Genomic DNA, 21634 nt, shown 5'->3' on the forward strand with positions numbered 1-21634 from the left:
GGGTGAAAGCACCAGGAGGGCCTAAGGGGAGAAAAATCTCAACCCATCCCTAGCCAGGGGGGGGAGGCGGGGAGTGGTTTCTTCTAACTCTCCCTCCCGGGGGTGGGAGGGAGCTGGGGAGAGCGCAGGTGCCCCCGGACGTTTGACAGCTGCTGCCTGGTGAGGGTGCTGATGGGGATCCCCAGGCGTTGCACGACAGCGACATCTAGTGGCTGGACTCCGGGTCTGCGTTACTGCGTCTCGGAGGGGGCAGCGTCCCGTGGCCCTGGCTGGGAGCTCTCACTGCAGTGGCTGGGCTAAGTCAGATGGCAGGGGATTCGGAAACTTCCAGGAAATTAGTAAAACGTTTGCATTTTAAAGATTCTTTTACATACTTGGAGCTGCTTTGTTCTGGTGTTAATGATGGTTTTTAAATTGTATTGTACCCGTGACCCGCACCGGTCACTTTGTTTGGACTCAGCGGGATATAAGAATGTTAAATAAATAAATAAGTATTAAAGTTAGCCAGAAAAGCATATCCGCCTGACTTTAGATCCGCTATGGGCCATGTCTCACTTCTCCGGTTAACTTAACCGGATAAGGCTGAATATCTCCGTTTATCCTGCTAAGTTACCTGGACAGGTAGCGCCGCACACTTATGCCCACTGACTATCCCACTAACTATTTGACTGAACAAGTGGCTTATCCAGCTAAGCGGTACAGCCGGATATTCAGCGGTACCACTTACCCAGATAAGTCTGATTTATCAGGCTAAGTAGAGATGAATATCTAACCCCTACATTCCCAAGCGGCCTTATCCTGCAATCTGAATTCTGGCAGGAAAAGTCCCACAGGTCCTGAACGACTGCGATCTCTTTCCACAAAATGATTTATTCTGCAGACTTTCAAATAAGGTGCCAAGTCTGCTGCTGTACAAGCACTGAGAGGGCTTTGAAATGATTAAATAAAATCTCTTATGTCAAGCTGATCAGGCCCTGCACTGCCTCCCACCTATTAGGCATCTCCTGGAGGCCCTTCTCTCGCTCAGCTAGAACAGGGGTGAGCAATTCCATTTCTCGAGGGCCGCAAACCAGTCGGCTTTTCAGGATATCCCTAAGGAATATGCATGAAACAGATTTGCATTGGCATAACTGAGGATCTGGCGAGAGCTGGGGAAACCTCCACAGGGGCCGCACAGGACTTCAACAGAAGGCAGAGAGGATCTTCAGCCACCTCCCCTGCAGGTTGAGTCCTTGGGTTCTGGTGGCCGGCAGGACTTAGACTGAGGCTGGAATCGAGGCGCAGGCTGGAGACAGGGACTGGATATGAAGGCAGTGCAGGACTTAGACTGAGGCTGGAATCGAGGAGCAGGCTGGAGACAGGGACTGGATATGAAGGCAGTGCAGGACTGGAGACTGAGCCTGGAATCGAGGCGCAGGCTGGAACTTGGAGACACAGGCTGGAGACAGGGACTGGATATGAAGGCAGTGCAGGACTGGAGACTGAGCCTGGAATCGAGGCGCAGGCTGGAACTTGGAGACACAGGCTGGAGACAGGGACTGGATATGAAGGCAGTGCAGGACTTAGACTGAGGCTGGAATCGAGGAGCAGGCTGGAGACAGGGACTGGATATGAAGGCAGTGCAGGACTGGAGACTGAGGCTGGAATCGAGGCGCAGGCTGGAACTTGGAGACACAGGCTGGAGACAAGGACTGGATACAAAGGCAGTGCAGGACTTAGACTGAGGCTGGAATCGAGGTGCATGCTGGAACTTGGAGACACAGGCTGGAGACAAGGATTGGATATGAAGGCAGTGCAGGACTGGAGACTGAGGCTGGAATCGAGGCGCAGGCTGGAACTTGAAGACTCAGGCGGGAGACAGGGACTGGATATGAAGGCAGTACAGGACTGGAGACTGAGGCTGGAATCGAGGCACAGGCTGGAGACAGGGACTGGATATGAAGGCAGTGCAGGACTTAGACTGAAGCTGGAATCGAGGCGAGGCTGGAACTTGGAGACATAGGCTGGAGACAGGGACTGGATATGAAGGCAGTGCAGGACTTAGACTGAGGCTGGAATCAAGATGCAGGCTGGAACTTGAAGACTCAGGCGGGAGACAGGGACTGGATATGAAGGCAGTGCAGGACTGGAGACTGAGGCTAGAATCGAGGCACAGGCTGGAGACAGGGACTGGATATGAAGGCAGTACAGGACTGGAGACTGAGGCTGGAATCGAGGCGCAGGCTGGAACTTGGAGACACAGGCTGGAGACAAGGACTGGATACAAAGGCAGTGCAGGACTTAGACTGAGGCTGGAATCGAGGTGCATGCTGGAACTTGGAGACACAGGCTGGAGACAAGGATTGGATATGAAGGCAGTGCAGGACTGGAGACTGAGGCTGGAATCGAGGCGCAGGCTGGAACTTGAAGACTCAGGCGGGAGACAGGGACTGGATATGAAGGCAGTACAGGACTGGAGACTGAGGCTGGAATCGAGGCACAGGCTGGAGACAGGGACTGGATATGAAGGCAGTGCAGGACTTAGACTGAGGCTGGAATCGAGGCGAGGCTGGAACTTGGAGACACAGGCTGGAGACAGGGACTGGATATGAAGGCAGTGCAGGACTGGAGACTGAGGCTGGAATCGAGGCGCAGGCTGGAACTTGGAGACACAGGCTGGAGACAGGGACTGGATACGAAGGCAGTACAGGACTGGAGACTGAGGCTGGAATCGAGGCGCAGGCTGGAGACAGGGACTGGATATGAAGGCAGTGCAGGACTTAGACTGAGGCTGGAATCGAGGTGCATGCTGGAACTTGGAGACACAGGCTGGAGACAAGGATTGGATATGAAGGCAGTGCAGGACTGGAGACTGAGGCTGGAATCGAGGCACAGGCTGGAGACAGGGACTGGATATGAAGGCAGTGCAGGACTTAGACTGAGGCTGGAATCGAGGTGCATGCTGGAACTTGGAGACACAGGCTGGAGACAAGGATTGGATATGAAGGCAGTGCAGGACTGGAGACTGAGGCTGGAATCGAGGCGCAGGCTGGAACTTGAAGACTCAGGCGGGAGACAGGGACTGGATATGAAGGCAGTACAGGACTGGAGACTGAGGCTGGAATCGAGGCACAGGCTGGAGACAGGGACTGGATATGAAGGCAGTGCAGGACTTAGACTGAAGCTGGAATCGAGGCGAGGCTGGAACTTGGAGACATAGGCTGGAGACAGGGACTGGATATGAAGGCAGTACAGGACTGGAGACTGAGGCTGGAATCGAGGCGCAGGCTGGAACTTGGAGACACAGGCTGGAGACAAGGACTGGATACAAAGGCAGTGCAGGAATGGAGACTGAGGCTGGAATCGAGGCACAGGCTGGAACTTGGAGACACAGGTGGGAGACAGGGACTGGATACAAAGGCAGTGCAGGACTGGAGACTGAGGCTGGAATTGAGGCGCAGGCTGGAACTTGGAGACACAGGCTGGAGACAGGGACTGGATACAAAGGCAGTGCAGGAATGGAGACTGAGGCTGGAATCGAGGTGCAGGCTGGAACTTGGAGACACAGGCTGGAGACAAGGATTGGATATGAAGGCAGTGCAGGACTGGAGATTGAGGCAAGGCAAGGCTGGAAGCAAGGGCTGGGCACACATGGAATTAGGCTAGACAGGCTGGGCGGGCTGGGACGAGGCAAGACACCGGCAGTACAGGGAGCGGATACAGGGACAGGACTAGGCCAGACAGCCAAGGACAGGACAAGGACAAGACACAGGCAAGAGAAGGTCCAGACAGACAGATAACACAGAAGGCCCAAATGCCTCAAGCAGGAGACCCAAAGGCTGCTTTGCAGAAGGCCTGAGAAGGCCACAAGGCTAGGCAGAAGGCCTGAGAAGGCCACAAGGCTAGGCAAAACAGAGCTGGAAGGCCCGGAGGCCACAGGGAAAGCAAGGCAGAGAAGGGCCAGGCAAGGAGCCGAGTAGACTCCATGACAGGGCATCAGGTATTGCAAGAGGCAGGGCTAAATTGGCCAAGCCTTGCTAAGCCATGAGCCCATGGAGACTATGGCTAGAGAGAGAGCACGTGTAGCTCCATGGGGACCTCTGGTGACAGGGAGGCTGCATAGCAGGCTGGATCCTATCATGCATACAACTGAGGCAGAGCGCATGCAGATCTCTCTTATTCATATTCAGTAGGGATATCCTGAAAACGTGACTGGTTTGTGGCCCTCAAGGACGGGAATTGCCCACCCCTGAGTTAGAAGCCACTCAGCATCCTCATGTGGACACTTCGTACCAAAGTGCACACATGTACCAAACTGGGCAATACTATCTGCGACCTAATTAAATTTAAAATCTTATCATAGCCTCCCTTTCTGGATAACACGTCGACGAACAAAGTACTCATCTAGAGCTGAATTTAAACATGTTTAAGTAGCTGACTACCAGGACCTTACATTAATGTTTCATGGCTAAAGAGAGAAATGTTTATTGAAAAGTCATTTTGTATGTTGGATTATTTAGAAGATTCTGCCTTTATTGGCAAGTTTCATACAATGTTGCTGGTCAAAGTATGTTTGACTGTCAAACGGTGAGTCTTGAAGAAATGGCCGGATAAAGAGGGACTGGAGATTGCAACACATGAGATGTAAAACCTCCGTGCGGAAGATTTCTAAGTCAGAACTGACTTATGGAGAAGTCTGGGATCCCTGCAGAAGATCATTGGGCGAGAAATGAAACTGCCTGAAGGGTAGGAAGGGCAGAGGCACTCAAATATATTCTGAAACTTAATGAGACGCCCGGTAAAGTAATTGCTTTCCAAGATGCTTGACTAAGTTGGTTGTGGGTGGGAGAAAATGGGGAGAACGATTATGGTCATCAGCTGCCGTCTGCTTTTTTTTTTTTACGTTTAATTATCTTTATTCAACAAGAGAAATTGCGGTTGTGCAACTGGAATCGGTTGCTATGTCACAATGTTCATGCAATTGTATAAAAATTCCAATGCTCGTAACAGTAACATGAAACATGCGTGACTTTAGATCATCCACTCTCAAACTCCTTACACCCTTCCCTGTTTCTCCCCCAGGAAATCAATCCAACACATACTGCAGCTTTTCCCTGAATGCCTTTCTTCTGGTGCATCCAGGACCCGATGCTGAAAATCACATAGAACGGTTCCCACGCCTCCCACGCCAACAGAAAACCAGGAATTATTAGGAAGGGAATAGTGAATAAAATGGAAAATGTCATAATGCCTCTGTATCGCTCCATGGTGAGACCGCACCTTGAATAGTGTGTACAATTCTGGTCGCCGTATCTCAAAAAAGATATAGTTGCAATGGAAAAGGTACAGAGAAGGCCAACCAAAATGTTAAAGGGGATGGAACAGCTCCCCTATGAGGAAAGGCTGAAGAGGTTAGGGCTGTTCAGCTTGGAGAAGAGACGGCTGAGGGGGGGATATGATAGAGATGTTTAAAATCATGAGAGGTCTAGAACGAGTAGATGTGAATCGGTTATTTACACTTTCGAATAACAGAAGGACTAAGGGGCATTCCATGAAGTTAGCAAGTAGCACATATAAGACTAATTGGAGAAAATTCTTTTTCATTCAAAGCACAATTAAGCTCTGGAATTTGTTGCCAGAGGATGTGGTTAGTGCAGTTAGTGTAGCTGGGTTTAAAGAAGGTTTGGATAAGTTCTTGGAGGAGAAGTCCATTAACGGCTATTAATCAAGTTTACTTAGGGAATAGCCACTGCTATTAATTGCATCAGTAGCATGGGATCTTCTTAGTGTTTGGGTAATTGCCAGGTTCTTATGGCCTGGATTGGCCACTGTTGGAAACAGGATGCTGGGCTTGAATGGACCCTTGGTCTGACCCAGCATGGCAGTTTCTTTAGTTCTTAGGTGTTCCTCCAAATTCCCACTTTCATACCCTCCTCGCCTCGCAACTGTTCCATTAGTAATACCAGGATGTAGGTTCTATTCCCATCCCACAAAACGACTTGAAACTGGGACTTACCCATCGTTCATTAAGAAGTTATTCAGAATCAAACTTCTAGCACGAAGAGAAAAGATTCAGAAAACGTCTTCTATATGAGAAGGTAAGAGCAGCAGCCATGAATTCCATAAACATCACATCGTGTAACGAGTTTCTCCATTGCCAAAAAGACGGTAACAGTATCTCGCAAACAAACGTATTAAGACGATTGTAAAAAGGATGACGGTACTGAGGTCATCTGTCACTTTGTCGGTTCTGATGGGCTTGGCGCTGCTGCCGCAGGCTGGGACATCTATCAGAGGATGAGGGCAGGGAAGACCCTGGGAAGCCCCAGGAACCTTTCTGCAGCCTTTGTCAGATGCGTAATCTCAAGTTGTGAAGGACGGGCCAGGAACTGGTGTTCTCTATTTCCTGCGTCTGCCAGAGCCGTTTTGTCGCTGCGTAGGGACAGCAGAATTTATACTATAAAACCGATTACTTGCATTCTCAGCAGCCACTTCACCCCGTTATGCCCGGACGTCGGACGTGCTTTATAAGAGCTTTCCTGGGAGCAAAGAGGAACCCTGGCAAAACCTTTTGGAGATAATTTTCAGATTGATTTACCCACTTTGCATGTGTAAATGCACTTTAAGCGTGCAGGTGGCTTCTGAAAATTGCTACGATAGTATCTTACATTTGTACGCTCATCCCCTTTCTCACTTTCCCATGCTTCTGATAGCAGCTAAAATGGATGCAGGTTTGCTGGCCTTTCCCTCATTTTAATGGCCTGTTTTGATCTCCTCTTAAATCACCTTCTCTCCAGGGAGCGCCGCATTGTCAGTGAAGCAGTTGTAAATCAGTTACCAGTGTTGTGAGTACTGTTTGACGCCAGAGCCCATGAAAGTCTTGAGCCATGCACCCCACGTTTCCCCCCACAACACAAGACAAGAGACTCGGACCCAGTGAGGGACGTCGCGCTGGTGGCAGGCGGAGAGAGGTTAGAGCTAAGGAGAAGCGCTGGGGTAGTGATCGTGGAAATGAGCTTGAACGCATAACTGTTTCCATGAATTGGTTCCATAAAGTTTATCCTTGTTAAAAAAAAAAAAAAAAAAAGTCAATGATGGATTTGCTAAAGCTTTGTTCCCATTCTGTGCCTATAGGAGAAGACTTTGGATCAGGCCCTTACGGGGGGTGTCAGGCGTAGAGATGGGGAGAGAGACAGACAGACAGACAGAGTATGGGACAGACAGAGGACCAGTGAAAGCTTGTGGGACATGTGAATGTTCAGCACTACCGAGAATTTTAAAAGCGTTGCTCGTGCTAAAAAGCCGAAATACTCGAGCACGCAGGCCACGTGCGAGCAACGAGTATTTTAAAAAACTGGAAGTTTCACGCATGGCGAGTAATGGAAAAGGGGTGGAGTTGGGGGGCGGAGCATGGGCATTCCGGGGCGTGTCCAGCAGTTACACCCGTAACTCTGTATTTTAAGACTGGAGGCCGCAGCGCGAGGCGGCTTATCAGCCGTGTAAATTTACTTCTGCTCCTGATGAGGAGCAAGTTTGCAGGGTCCGGATGACGTCAAGATAGACTGGACAAACTGTGGACTAAGTGGTCCACAGTTTGTCCACTTGCACGGGCATATTTTAAAATCTGCTGACCTGCGTGTGTTAAAGGAAGATACGCAAAGTAAGTTTGCTCGGATAACGGCTTAAAATGAGGAGCACGCATACATGTGCTAGGCGTAGTTTAAATCTTACACATGTAAATGCACGCATGCATTCTTGCGTTTAGGTGCAATCATGCTCACTAGTATTTGTGTAAGTCGGCATGTAGAACATCAGTTATTATCAGCTCCGGTGCAAAAAAATGTCCTGGATTTTTCAATGAACATATCCCGGTGTTTTTAGTGGGAAAATCACCAATGCAGGATAGAGATAAGTTTTGCACTGCAAACCTTTTGATAAATCTAACTCCTAAGGGTCAGGCAGACCTCACGTGGACGGGACATCTCTGGTCTGCGACATGGGCCTGGCCAGAACTGACCAGTGGGGATTTCAAACCCGAGGGCTAGAAGGGCTAGACCCAAAAAGCAAATCGGAAGCCGATCCAGTTGGACCGGCTAAAAGGGCTATACAATCTCACTTTAGGATTATGAGCTGAGAGGAAGACCCTGCCCTGCTCATTGCAGAAAACCCTTTCACCTTCTAGGCTGCAGAGCTACCAATGACTTCTTTCTTACCTTCCTTCTGATTGGGCTGGCAGGGTTTAACTTCTTCTTGGGTCTGGCTTTGCCCTGCTGGCAGGGGGATTCCCTGCTTCTGTTTTCACCTGCTCTGGTGGAACGGTAAATCAACACCAAAGGCAGGAGGTTCGTGGGAAACGCGCTGCCCTAGTTTTAAATCCGAAAGTTTAAACATGGCTGCAGGGTGCCAGAGCAGCGCACCTCTCAGTCCCTGATCCAGATCAGGCTCAGCTTGGCAGGGACCGTCTGAAAGGTGTCTGGTGCTCTACGTGCTCTCAGTCCAGCTCCTGAACTTCAGGTGTCCGCATCGCGAGAGAGCAGCAGCCCACGCTGGCACCTGTTGGCAGCATTATTGCCAGACTCTGGCCGAAGACTGCGCTGGCAGAGAGCACGAATGACCTTCTGCCCCCCAGAAGCAACCCCTTCAGAGCAGGGCAGAGGTGACGTGGCAGGCCGGCCTGTAAGGGAAGTTTGCACTGCTATTGCCCAGGCTGTGCCCGTGATGACTGTGCTCCTGCTGCCTGTGCTCTACCTGTTCACTATCATCCGCAGCCTTTCACAAGCATTGAATTCACTGGAAATAACGCGGTGGCGCGTTTAGCAACTTTTTTGGGGGTGCAGAACGGGTCTGCTGCAGAGAGTTTCCACTTCAGTGACAGCTTCTCAAGCAAGTATTTGGGAATAGCGAGCAGGCTGCTTATTTTAACAGCTGTGCCAGGTTTCTTTCACTGAGGTGTGACGGTTAAATTGGAAACACTTCCAGGCAGGAGGTCATTAGGGGAGCAGGGACTCCTAAGCACGGCACAGCAGCATCTGGTGACTGGGGGCTCTGGGAGTCGCTCTGCTATTATAGTACAGCCTGTTATATTTATTACAGTCTAGTGTTACACATTATAATATAATTCATGCTGCTGTACTACCCTTAACAGAAGACATGGGGTAACCTGCACAGAGTGGCAGTTACTACCCTTAAGAGAAACATGGGGTAACCTGCACAGAGTGGCAGTTACTACCCTTAACAGAAACATGGGGGTAACCTGCACAGAGTGGCAGTTACTACCCTTAACAGAAACATGGGGGTAACCTGCACGGAGCGGCAGTTACTGCCCTTAACAGAAACATGGGGGTGACCTGCACGGAGCGGCAGTTACTGCCCTTAACAGAAACATGGGGGTAACCTGCACGGAGCGGCAATTACTACCCTTAACAGAAACATGGGGTAACCTACACGGAGCGGCAGTTACTGCCCTTAACAGAAACATGGGGGTGACCTGCACGGAGCGGCAGTTACTGCCCTTAACAGAAACATGGGGGTGACCTGCACGGAGCGGCAATTACTACCCTTAACAGAAACATGGGGGTAACCTGCACGGAGCAACAGTTACTACCCTTAACAGAAACATGGGGTAACCTGCACGGAGCAACAGTTACTACCCTTAACAGAAACATGGGGTAACCTGCAGGGAGCGGCAGTTACTACCCTTAACGGAAACATGGGGTAACCTGCACGGAGCAACAGTTACTACCCTTAACAGAAACATGGGGTAACCTGCAGGGAGCGGCAGTTACTACCCTTAACGGAAACATGGGGTAACCTGCACGGAGCGGCAGTTACTACCCTTAACGGAAACATGGGGGTAACCTGCACGGAGCGGCAGTTACTACCCTTAACAGAAATATGGGGGCAACCTGCACGGAGCGGCAGTTACTACCCTTAACAGAAATATGGGGGTAACCTGCACGGAGCGGCAGTTACTACCCTTAACAGAAACATGGGGGTAACCTGCACAGAGTGGCAGTTACTACCCTTAACAGAAGACATGGGGGTAACCTGCACGGAGCGGCAGTTACTACCCTTAACAGAAACATGGGGGTAACCTGCACAGAGTGGCAGTTACTACCCTTAACAGAAGACATGGGGGTAACCTGCACGGAGCGGTAGTTACTACCCTTAAAGGAAGACATGGGGTATCCTGCAGGGAGCGGCAGTTACTACCCTTAACAGAAGACATGGGGTATCCTGCACAGAGTGGCAGTTACTACCCTTAAAGGAAGACATGGGGTATCCTGCAGGGAGCGGCAGTTACTACCCTTAACAGAAGACATGGGGTATCCTGCACAGAGCGGCAGTTACTACCCTTAACAGAAACATGGGGGTAACCTGCACGGAGCGGCAGTTACTACCCTTAACAGAAGACATGGGGTAACCTGCACAGAGCGGCAGTTACTACCCTTAACAGAAACATGGGGGTAACCTGCACGGAGCGGCAGTTACTACCCTTAACAGAAACATGGGGGTAACCTGCACAGAGCGGCAGTTACTACCCTTAACAGAAACATGGGGGTAACCTGCACGGAGTGGCAGTTACTACCCTTAACAGAAACATGGGGGTAACCTGCACGGAGCGGCAGTTACTACCCTTAAAGGAAGACATGGGGTATCCTGCACGGAGCGGCAGTTACTACCCTTAACAGAAGACATGGGGTATCCTGCACAGAGCGGCAGTTACTACCCTTAACAGAAACATGGGGGTAACCTGCACGGAGCGGCAGTTACTACCCTTAACAGAAACATGGGGGTAACCTGCACGGAGCGGCAGTTACTACCCTTAACAGAAACATGGGGTAACCTGCAAGGAGCGGCAGTTACTACTCTTAACAGAAACATGGGGGTAACCTGCACGGAGTGGCAGTTACTACCCTTAACAGAAACATGGGGGTAACCTGCAGGGAGCGACAGTTACTACCCTTAACAGAAACATGGGGGTAACCTGCAGGGAGCGGCAATTACTACTCTTAACAGAAACATGGGGGTAACCTGCACGGAGCGGCAATTACTACCCTTAACAGAAACATGGGGGTAACCTGCACGGAGCGGCAGTTACTACCCTTAACAGAAACATGGGGGTAACCTGCACGGAGCGGCAATTACTACCCTTAACAGAAACATGGGGTAACCTGCACGGAGCGGCAGTTACTACCCTTAACAGAAACATGGGGGTAACCTGCACGGAGCGGCAGTTACTACCCTTAACAGAAACATGGGGGTAACCTGCAAGGAGCGGCAGTTACTACCCTTAACAGAAACATGGGGGTAACCTGCAGGGAGCGGCATTTACTACCCTTAATAGAAACATGGGGGTAACCTGCAGGGAGCGGCATTTACTACCCTTAACAGAAACATGGGGGTAACCTGCACGGAGCGGCAGTTACTACCCTTAACAGAAACATGGGGGTAACCTGCACGGAGCGGCAGTTACTACCCTTAACAGAAACATGGGGGTAACCTGCAAGGAGCGGCAGTTACTACTCTTAACAGAAACATGGGGGTAACCTGCACGGAGCGGCAGTTACTACCCTTAACAGAAACATGGGGGTAACCTGCACGGAGCGGCAGTTACTACCCTTAACAGAAACATGGGGGTAACCTGCACGGAGCGGCAATTACTACTCTTAACAGAAACATGGGGGTAACCTGCACGGAGCGGCAATTACTACCCTTAACAGAAACATGGGGGTAACCTGCACGGAGTGGCAGTTACTACCCTTAACAGAAACATGGGGGTAACCTGCACGGAGCGGCAGTTACTACCCTTAACAGAAACATGGGGGTAACCTGCAAGGAGCGGCAGTTACTACTCTTAACAGAAACATGGGGGTAACCTGCAGGGAGCGGCATTTACTACCCTTAACAGAAACATGGGGGTAACCTGCACGGAGTGGCAGTTACTACCCTTAACAGAAACATGGGGGTAACCTGCACGGAGTGGCAGTTACTACCCTTAACAGAAACATGGGGGTAACCTGCAAGGAGCGGCAGTTACTACTCTTAACAGAAGCATGGGGGTAACCTGCAAGGAACGGCAGTTACTACTCTTAACAGAAACATGGGGGTAACCTGCAGGGAGCGGCATTTACTACCGTGTGCAGTTTGCTGGGCAGACTGGATGGACCGTTTTGGTCTTTATCTGCCGTCATTACTAGGTTACTATGGTAGCAGGTTGCTTGTAGTAACAGAGATGTTTTATTTCATTTGTTCTACAAAAAATAGCTCTAAAGATAGAATGCAGGCAGTTTGAGAGACTTATTGCTGTGTTTGCCAGCAGGGCTTTCAGCGTGCGTGAGCAGGAAGAGTCTCGTAGCAGGGTTTTCTAGAAATCTAGACTCCGTGACCTTGAGTACTCACGATGACCTTCTTCTTCCTTGATTGCCTTTTGAAAGGCTTCCTAATGTCATTAGAGTATTAGGCTTGTATCAGTGCTGATAATACTGAGCTCCAGATCAATGTGGGATTGAATAAAGATGTTATTCCTTACTATGGAAGTTTCCCAGGCCCTTTATCTATCCCCCCTGTGCAAGGGCAGAAGGTTGCAAAGCAAACGTGTAGCCTTGGGGCATATCCCCTTGCATGCCAGGAGGAACTGCGCTGATATGGGATCTGGACTCTGCGGGACCCCTGAGTTTTCTGGTCCCCAGTGATCTTATGCAAAGTGATGATCAGGCATGAGCATTAGCGTTTATAGGAGAGCGGCAGAGACAAAAGCAGGTCAGAATGGGCCAGCACAGAACAGGAAGGAAAAATCCATCTCTCCAAGCAGTAAAAGGATCCCTGGAATCAGTAAATCCTTGATGCATTTCAAATAAGAGACTTCACATTAAATATCTACTTAAGCCTCTTCGGAGGGACGGCCGTGTTAGTCTGGTGAAGCAAACATGACCCGAGGCGGGTGGCACCTCATAGACTTCACTGATTCATTGAAGTATGAGCTCTCGGGGTCAGAGGCCACTTGGTCAGAACTATGCATAACCTCCACATTTTCTTCCCTTTTCCTGCCTCGCACCACTCGGTGCCGGGGTTCATTCCTACGGAAGGAGGGGGTGGGCGTTAAGGTACATTGCTCCCCCACAAGGTTCATGCTGCTGCTGCTGGTCCTGGCTGCACCCTCCACGGCTTGTGGGGTGTTGACCGGTTCATCCCCCAGGAGCTCTGGCCTGGGGGAGCCCGAGCACGTCGCTCAAGCAGGACTGGATGGGGAGGGAATCACCAGGGAAGAGCCAGTCCCAGGGTGGGCTGTGATCACCCAAGTCTGTAGCAGACCAGGTACCTGCCCCTGCCACCAGGTTGGCTGTATAGTGCTGCAGGGAACTGGATGCATTGTGCACGATGGTGCCTTTCATCGTACCAGCGTGCTGTCATCTGAAGGTGGTGGTGAACCACGGAGCACATGGATCAGAAATCATATTCACAGTCTGATTTACTGAGGCTTTTCTCCGGTGGTGGGGACCAGCCACAGAGCCCACCTTGCCCGCTCCGGCTGCCGTGCGGGAATGGGAGCCTCGTGCCTGACGTCGGGGGTCAGTGCCCTGCCGGAGGATCAGCTCTGCTCTTCTCCGATTCGGCGGCAGCGGTTTGATTTATTTACATAAAAGAATGCATTTCTCGCTCTGTGCAAAGGCGCGAGGCAGGTACAAAACACATGAGCGCCAAATGGAACGTGGCGGCCGCCGCTTAATGTAATCAGAGGCCATTAGTGAATGCACCGGGATGCTCTTGCCGTGAAGCGCTTTTACGGGACGATTCAGTGCACACAATTTAGGGGGGAAGAACATGCAGATTAGGGCCCGCGGTAAAAGGAGGGGCTAGGGACAGTAGGGCGTCCCTAGCCCCTCCTTTTTGGACAGGAGCGGCGGCTGTCAGCGGGTTTGACAGCCGACGCTCAGTTTTGCCGGCGTCGGTTCTCAAACCCGCTGATAGCCACGGGTTCGGAAAACGGACGCCCAGCGGCGGATTCACGATGTCGGACCGGTCCGGGTATTCGCCGCCCAGGCTGGCCCAGACCGATCCCCCGACAGGCCAATCCGCCACTGCGGACGCCGGCTAAACTGAGCGTCCGTCTTCCAACTCGTGAGCCGCCTGCCGATTTAAAAAATTTTTTTAATTTTTTTTTTTTTTTTTTAATTTTGGGGCCTCCGACTTAATATCGCCATGATATTAAGTCGGAGGGTGCACAGAAAAGCAGTTTTTACTGCTTTTCTGTGCACTTCCCCGGTGCCGGCAGAAATTAGCGCCAGCCTTTGGGTAGGCGTTAATTTCTGGAAGTAAAATGTGCGGCTTGGCTGCACATTTTAGTTTCTGAATCGCGCGGGCATAATTAATAGGGCTATCGACATGCATTTGCACGTTGCGGGCGCTGTTAGTTTTGGGGGTTTGCACGTGCGTTTTCGACGCGCTATTACCCCTACAGTAAGGGGTAATAGCGCGTCGGAAACGCGCGTGCAAACGCTGGTTAACAGTGCGCTCCGCCGGAGCGCTCTGTACTGTATCGGCCCGTTAGTGATTAGAAAACGCGGATGGTATCAGAGTGTGCCTGCTTCCTCCCGCCCTGCCCTCACCAGCGTCCTCTGGAAGGCGATCCCAGGCACTCCCATGCCTCTCGCTCGCAGCAGCTCCCTCAGATCACCTCTTTTCCGATGGATAGAGCTTATTGAAGCCTGCTAGATATTTCAGTGTAAACTCTGTAATTACTTGCGTGTGCTAAATGAACCTATGGAAAGCTGAGAGGGAAGCGAGGCTGCTGGTGCTCCAGCATTAAAGGTGAAAGGGAGTTGGTAAAATATGGCTTAGGCCTGGGATGCGATTCAGGGATTCGCCCTTGTGTTTCTGTCCTTACTGACTGTCAGGCGTGTACTCGAGACCGCCAGCCCAGGAAAGGTACAAAACATGAACTGCAGAAAAAAACTCTCCCCCACGTGCGGAGACTCGGATACCGGAGCACGACCGGGCCTCCCCGAGAAAGGGTCCAGCAGGGGATGTGGCACGGCGCGGGATTGCAAAGTATTCTGCGCTGCCGCATCCCGCCTGCAACGAATAAGCAGCGTGAAGCCTTGGGCTGGGACGTGGGACTCGGCCACGAAAGGCAGGGATGTGTTTCATCGGGCAGTGCCCTACAAATCAGGGCACCGCAGTCGGACACCTGCCCTGCTGCTAGTCTGTGCTCAGGTCCAGGTGAGGTGGCCCAATCTGACCTTTCTGGTTCTGGTCCTGAGTCCAAACCCCCCCCAGGAATAGAGGCAGCAAGCTGACAGTTCTCTCTCTCTCTTTCCCCCGTGTTTTCCCCTCCCTCGCTGCCTTCCCCTTCCCCCTCCCCCGTACTAATCCCCAGCTGAGCTAAGAATAATAATACATAAAGGGGCCGAAGCGAAAGAAGAGGCTCAGCCGAGCGCCCTGTTTAACCCGCGGCTGGTCGCGTCCATAGCCCCTTGTGCTGTAAGGGGATTAGCGCCCCCACAACGCGCGTCCAAGGCGCCGCAAAGCTAATAGCGCTCATCACGTGCAGATGCACACTGAGGAGGCTGTTATTTATTCATGCCACGTGCAGAAATGTGCGTCCGATCCTCACGTTTTGAGCACCCAAAACGTTCTACAGAAGAGCAGAAAATACTGCTTTCCTGTACATCCGCTGACTTAATGTCGTGGCGAGATTAAGTCGGAGGAACGGAAAGTTTAAAAGATATTTTAAAAAAATGAAACAAAAAAAGAGCGCGGGAGGTCAGGTTAGGGGAAACGGACGCTCGGTTAACCAGCGCCCGTTTCCTTAACCCGCGGACAGCCGACCTCTCCTGGGCGCCCGCTGTCACGGAGGCGCTAGGGGCGTGCAATCGACCTCTAATTTAAATGTTGCGTGGCGCTCCCCAGGAGAGGGGCCTGGGCGCGCGTCAGGAGAGCAGGCGCTGAGTGTTCGGCGCACTTTTATTGCATCGGCCCCCAAAGCAGGTAACTGTGATGGCAGAGCAGCGCCAGCAGCCATGGACGGGGGGGTCAGCGTTCTCCTGCTGCTTCTCCCTCCCCTTCCTGACTCTCAGTGGGACAGCACGAGAGCCAGCGGGGCTGCTGGGAGAAGGTGAGAGGTGCGTCCCCTGCCGCCTCCCTACCGAACCTTAAAAATACAATTTACGCCCGTGGCAGTGGGGAGAGGGCAGGGTAGAGCGAGGGGCAGGGAGCAGGGTCCCTCCGAGAGTTCCCGGGGAAGTGGGCATTGGGCCTCCCCTAGGCTGGCGTGAGATGTAGTCAAGTCCTGTGAGACTGAGCTTCCTCATTTAACAGTGCGGAGTTAAGGGTCACGAAGCAGGTTTTACCGTGCTAGGGTAACCCTTGAAAGCTGCTCTCAGACGCACTCTCGCCCCCTCATCAAGGTCCAGCTCTGGGGGCACTGCCTCCAGCATCTGAGGCAGCTTAATCTGCAGCTCAGCTGGAAAGGAGCTTCAGGCGCCGGACTATTTCACAGCAAAGTACTGTACAGGAAAGGTCAAATAAAAGGGTAAACAAGGAAGGAAGGAAGGAGGTTTTCAGTCAAGCAGAGGTGCAGCCTGGGGTTTAGTGCTGGTCCGCGTTGTCATTTCTGTACGCCCGAGATTTCGCGGCTGGAGCCGCTGTTTCTCCCGGGATTATTCAGAGGTGCTGTGGGTGCATCTGGTGCAGCTTCCCTCAGCTGCCTCGCTGGCAGCCCCTGCTGGTGAGCCAGGGAAACACGAGAGAGACCCGGTGGAAGAAGTAAGGTCAGCCTGCTCCAGGAAATGTCACTTTGTGGCTCAGCCGCTTACAGGACAGAAGTGCAGCAGGCAAAGCTCTTTAGCAGCGCGGATCTCGGCGATCCCCTGCCTCAGCAAATGAACCTTTTTTTTTTTTTTAAATCCAGGAATCACTGTTTGGGAGGCTGGGGATGGAGACGGGCCACGCGTTGCACATTCTCCGGTTTTCTCCTGCTTTCAGGGGGCCGGGCCTCGTCTCGTGGCTCCGTTCATCTCAGGGTCTGGATCTCGAGTCCTTTGTTCCACTGGTCCCTCTCTCTCTCTCTCTGACACCAGAACCCATCCGGGCTCGCCTGACCGCAGACCGCAGAAAATCCAAATACACTACATCTACCGGTTCACCTTTATCTCCATGTTTATTAACCCCTTCAAAAACGTGAAGCAGATTTGTGAGGCAAGACTTCCCTTGGGTAAATCCATGTTGAGTGTCTTCCATTAAATCATGGCTTTCTATATGCTCTGCAATTCTGATCTTCAGAATAAACTCAACATAGGAAAGCCACTGAAGGCTTCGCTGCCCACAGGTTTATTTTGCACCGAGGCGCAATCTCTGAGTCATACGGATTACTGTAGCTGTTTATTTGTCTGGATGTAGTCCTTCCATTGGTGCACCCTGCCATGGCTAGCGTGGCTAGCGGCAGCAGAATGCACCACCATAAAGGATCTTCACTGGCAAGAAGTCAGTCGCAATTTAAACTGATGGCAATAGTTAAGAACATGAGACTTGCCATGCTGGGTCAGACCAAGGGTCCATCAGGCCCAGCATCCTGTGTCCAACAGTGACCAATCCAGGCCACAAGTACCTGGCAAGTACCCAGATATTAAATACATCCCAAGCTACTGATTCCGGCAACAAGCAGTGGCTATTCCCTATTGTTTAATAGCAGGTAATGGACTTCTCCTCCAGGAACTTATCCAATCCTTTTTAAAACCCAGCTACACTAACTGCACTCAGGGCAGAACTGTGTGGTTTTAAGTAAGTTAGGTGATATGTACCAGAGTACTGAGATCTGAGGACACAGAGCTGCTTAAACTGCCCCCAACTGGGAATACCGTCTGCTATTAACTTAGTCTGCTCCATTAATGTGGACTGTGCTGCCCCTGGAACTTTGAAGGGCTTGTGATTTAAGATTTCAGAGAGCCGGAAAATGTTACTTTTAGTGAAAGTCTGTTGTATATGCTGATTTTACTTGTTTATATGTATTTTATTACCTATGTAAAGGGCCGATACAGTAAAAGTCGCGGGAGAGTGGGTGAACGCCTGCTCTCCCGGCTCGTGCACAGGCCAGTGCCCTGTGCGCGCGATACAGTAAATAAAAATATTTAAATTAGGGCTGCGGCAAAAAGAGGCGCTAGGGACACTAGCGCGTCCCTAGCGCCTCTTTTTGGACAGGAGCGGCGGCTGTCAGTGGGTTTGACAGCCGATGCTAAATTTTGCCGGCGTCGGTTCTCAAACCCGCTGACAGCCACGGGTTCGGAAACCGGACGCCGGCAAAATTGAGCGTCCGGTTTTCAACCCGCGAGTCGCAGGCTGATTTCAAATTTTATTTATTTTTTTTACTTTTTTTAACTTTCGGGACCTCCAACTTAATATCAGTATGATATTTCTGTGCACCCTCCAACTTAATATCGCCATGATATTAAGTCGGAGGGTGCACAGAAAAGCAGTTTTTACTGCTTTTCTGTGCACTTTCCCGGGGCCCAGAGAAATTAGCGCCGACCTTTGGGTAGGCGCTAATTTCTGAAAGTAAAATGTGCGGCTTGGCTGCACATTTTGCTTTCTGAATCGCGCAGGAATAACTAATAGCGCCCGCAACATGCATTTGCATGTTGCAGGCGCTATTAGGTTTGGGGGGGTTGGACGTGCGTTTTTGACCCCTTTCTGAATAAGGGGTAACGCTAGCTCGTCGAAAACGGGTGTCCAGTCGTGGGTTAACAGTGCAGGTTACCCCCATATATCTGTTAAGGGCAGTAACTGCCGCTTTTCAGTGCACCCCCATGTTTCAGTTAAGGGTAGTAACTGCCGCTCTATGTAGGTTACCCCCATGTTTCAGTTAAGGGTAGTAACTGCCCCCATGTTACCCCCATGTTTCAGTTAAGGGTAGTAACTGCCGCTCCGTGCAGGTTACCCCCATGTTTCAGTTAAGGGTAGTAACTGCCCCCATGTTACCCCCATGTTTCAGTTAAGGGTAGTAACTGCCGCTCCGTGCAGGTTACCCCCATGTTTCAGTTAAGGGTAGTAACTGCCGCTCCGTGCAGGTTACCCCCATGTTTCAGTTAAGGGTAGTAACTGTCGCTCCGTGCAGGTTACCCCCATGTTTCAGTTAAGGGTAGTAACTGCCGCTCCGTGCAGGTTACCCCCATGTTTCTGTTAAGGGTAGTAACTGCCGCTCCGTGCAGGTTACCCCCATGTTTCAGTTAAGGGTAGTAACTGCCGCTCTATGTAGGTTACCCCCATGTTTCAGTTAAGGGCAGTAACTGCTGCTCCCTGCATGTTACCCCCATGTTTCTGTTAAGGGCAGTAACTGCCGCTCCCTGCATGTTACCCCCATGTTTCTGTTAAGGGCAGTAACTGCCGCTCCCTGCATGTTACCCCCATGTTTCTGTTAAGGGCAGTAAATGCTGCTCCATACAGGTTACCCCCGTGTTGCTGTTAAGGGCAGTAAGTGCTGTTATGTGTAGTTATCCCTAAGCCTTATGATAACCCATTAATAAGGTACTGCTGGCAATATTTTTCCTGGGTGAGGAGCCTTTTTGAAGATTCAGACAGTGATGCTTGACGAGCTTTGCTTATGGACTTGCCCGTAGAAGCAGACCTGCGCTATTTCCCTTCTGCCTGCACATCAGTTTTACTCTGCTAGATTGATTTAGGAGGGGTAATTGTTTTAATTATTGAAGGTCGGGGGCTAAATCTAGCGGTCATTGTAGTTTGAATGGACTTTTGATCAGGAAGGTGGCATAAATAAAAGGAAGAGAGGGTTTCCGCATTCACCGGCAGCAGCCTGCCCCACAGATTCATTCTGTGCCCACAGAATTTATGCTTTCGTGGGTGCGCCCGGTTGCTTATGTTTGTCTAGTCTGGGGCTGAATGAGAAGGACTCGAGGAGCTCTACAGCCCCGACCGCACACTCAGATCTGCTCGGCCAGGCCTGGCCTGTGTTGGGGTTACGGCGCACGACCCAATGTGGCGGCGGCAGCGAGGCCCCAGGCAGAGCCCCGTGCATCTGGGCCTCCCCTCCCCTGGCCTAGCTCCTCCCAGGCAGAGCCCCGGGCATCTGGGCCTCCCCTCCTCCGGCCTGCCTCCTCCCGGGCAGAGCCCAGGGCATCTGGGCCTCCCTCCTCCGGCCTGGCTCCTCCCGGGCAGAGCCCCGAGCATCTGGGCCTCCCCTCCTCCGGCCTGGCTCCTCCCAGGCAGAGCCCCGGGCATCTGGGCCTCCCTCCTCCGGCCTGGCTCCTCCCAGGCAGAGCCCCGGGCATCTGGGCCTCCCCTCCTCCGGCCTGGCTCCTCCCAGGCAGAGCCCAGGGCATCTGGGCCTCCCCTCCTCCGGCCTGGCTCCTTCCAGGCAGAGCCCCGGGCATCTGGGCCTCCCTCCTCCGGCCTGGCTCCTCCCAGGCAGAGCCCCGGGCATCTGGGCCTCCCCTCCTCCGGCCTGGCTCCTCCCAGGCAGAGCCCCGGGCATCTGGGCCTCCCCTCCTCCGGCCTGGCTCCTCCCAGGCAGAGCCCAGGGCATCTGGGCCTCCCCTCCTCCGGCCTGGCTCCTCCCAGGCAGAGCCCCGGGCATCTGGGCCTCCCCTCCTCCGGCCTGGCTCCTCCCAGGCAGAGCCCCGGGCATCTGGGCCTCCCTCCTCCGGCCTGGCTCCTCCCAGGCAGAGCCCCGGGCATCTGGGCCTCCCTCCTCCGGCCTGGCTCCCATCCTGTGTGTAACAGGTTCTGGGATTATTCTAAAGGAAAAGTTCAGACTTTCTCCGACGGTGCCAGCCCGAGCCCAGAACGCATTTTACGTGACAAAAGGCCTTTGCACTCTTTAGCTGGGCTGTGCGTCTCCTCGCCCGCCTGGTGCAACGGTGCGGGGAGCAGCAGCAGCAGCAGGGCCCGGCCCGGCAGTTAGGAGGGCCCTAAACCCCTGGGTGAGAACATCCCCCGGCGCAGGGAAACACATGCAGGGGGCTGCTGATACCCCCAGGATCCGCAGGGAGGGGGCACCTGCTTCCTCCCTCCCCCACCTCTGCCAGCCTGCGGGGCCACCCGAGCTTCCTGGCAGGGAAAAGGCTGCTCCAGGGCCGGCATCCACCTGCCGAGAAGCCTTGCGGGCAGCGGGGCCGGAACAATGAGCGCCAGGGCGTCCCTTCCTCCCTCCTTTCCCCCAGCAATGCTGCCCCTTCCGCCGTGCGTGCGCTCCCTCTCCCCCCACCCCAGCTGGGCAGGGCCTGGGGCCAGCACCTGCTGGCAGGCGGGGGAGCCGGCGGCCAATCCTCGCTGCGGCTGCTCTCTCCCCCCCCCATCCTCTCCTCCCCTCCCTCAATCCCTCCCTCCCTCCAGGACGCGCCGAGCCCGGGGATCGCGGGCAGAGGGCAGGGCTGCGCCCGGGGACGCTGGCAGCCTCCTAGGCCCCGGGGCCGGGCGGGAAGGTAAGGGCTCGGCTGCTGCTGCCGCCGCCGCCGATGATCGCCGGTCCCCGGTGCCGATCGGCGGCCGTGCGTGCATGCACTGCTCCTCTCCCTCCCTCCCTCCCCGCATGCAGGGCACAGGCTGCAGCCGCCGCACCGGCCTCTGTCTGCACTGCTTTTGCTAAATTCTTTCTTTTTGGATTTCCGATTTGACAGCCTCACGGTTTCGGCTTTAAAAGAAA

At 52.7% G+C, this 21634-nt stretch overlaps 1 protein-coding gene across 8 annotated transcripts in view; it reads left to right on the forward strand.

Moving 5' to 3' along the window:
• The window catches only part of FRMD4A (FERM domain containing 4A), a 461080-nt gene that overhangs the window by 180759 nt on the left and 258687 nt on the right, over positions 1-21634 (forward strand). Inside the window, exon 1 of one of the 8 annotated variants that reach the window (XM_029617201.1) lies at positions 20894-20912. The exons of 5 other annotated variants lie outside the window; for them this stretch is intronic. The gene's annotated coding sequence lies outside the window, so the exon portion shown is untranslated. Of the gene's footprint in view, positions 1-20893; positions 20913-21319; positions 21414-21634 lie in introns of those variants that run through there. 2 more of the 8 variants (XM_029617202.1, XM_029617200.1) reach the window with 2 other exon arrangements.

This window comes from Rhinatrema bivittatum, chromosome 9 (genome assembly GCF_901001135.1).
Source record: "Rhinatrema bivittatum chromosome 9, aRhiBiv1.1, whole genome shotgun sequence".
NCBI classification, from domain to species: Eukaryota; Metazoa; Chordata; class Amphibia; order Gymnophiona; family Rhinatrematidae; genus Rhinatrema; species Rhinatrema bivittatum.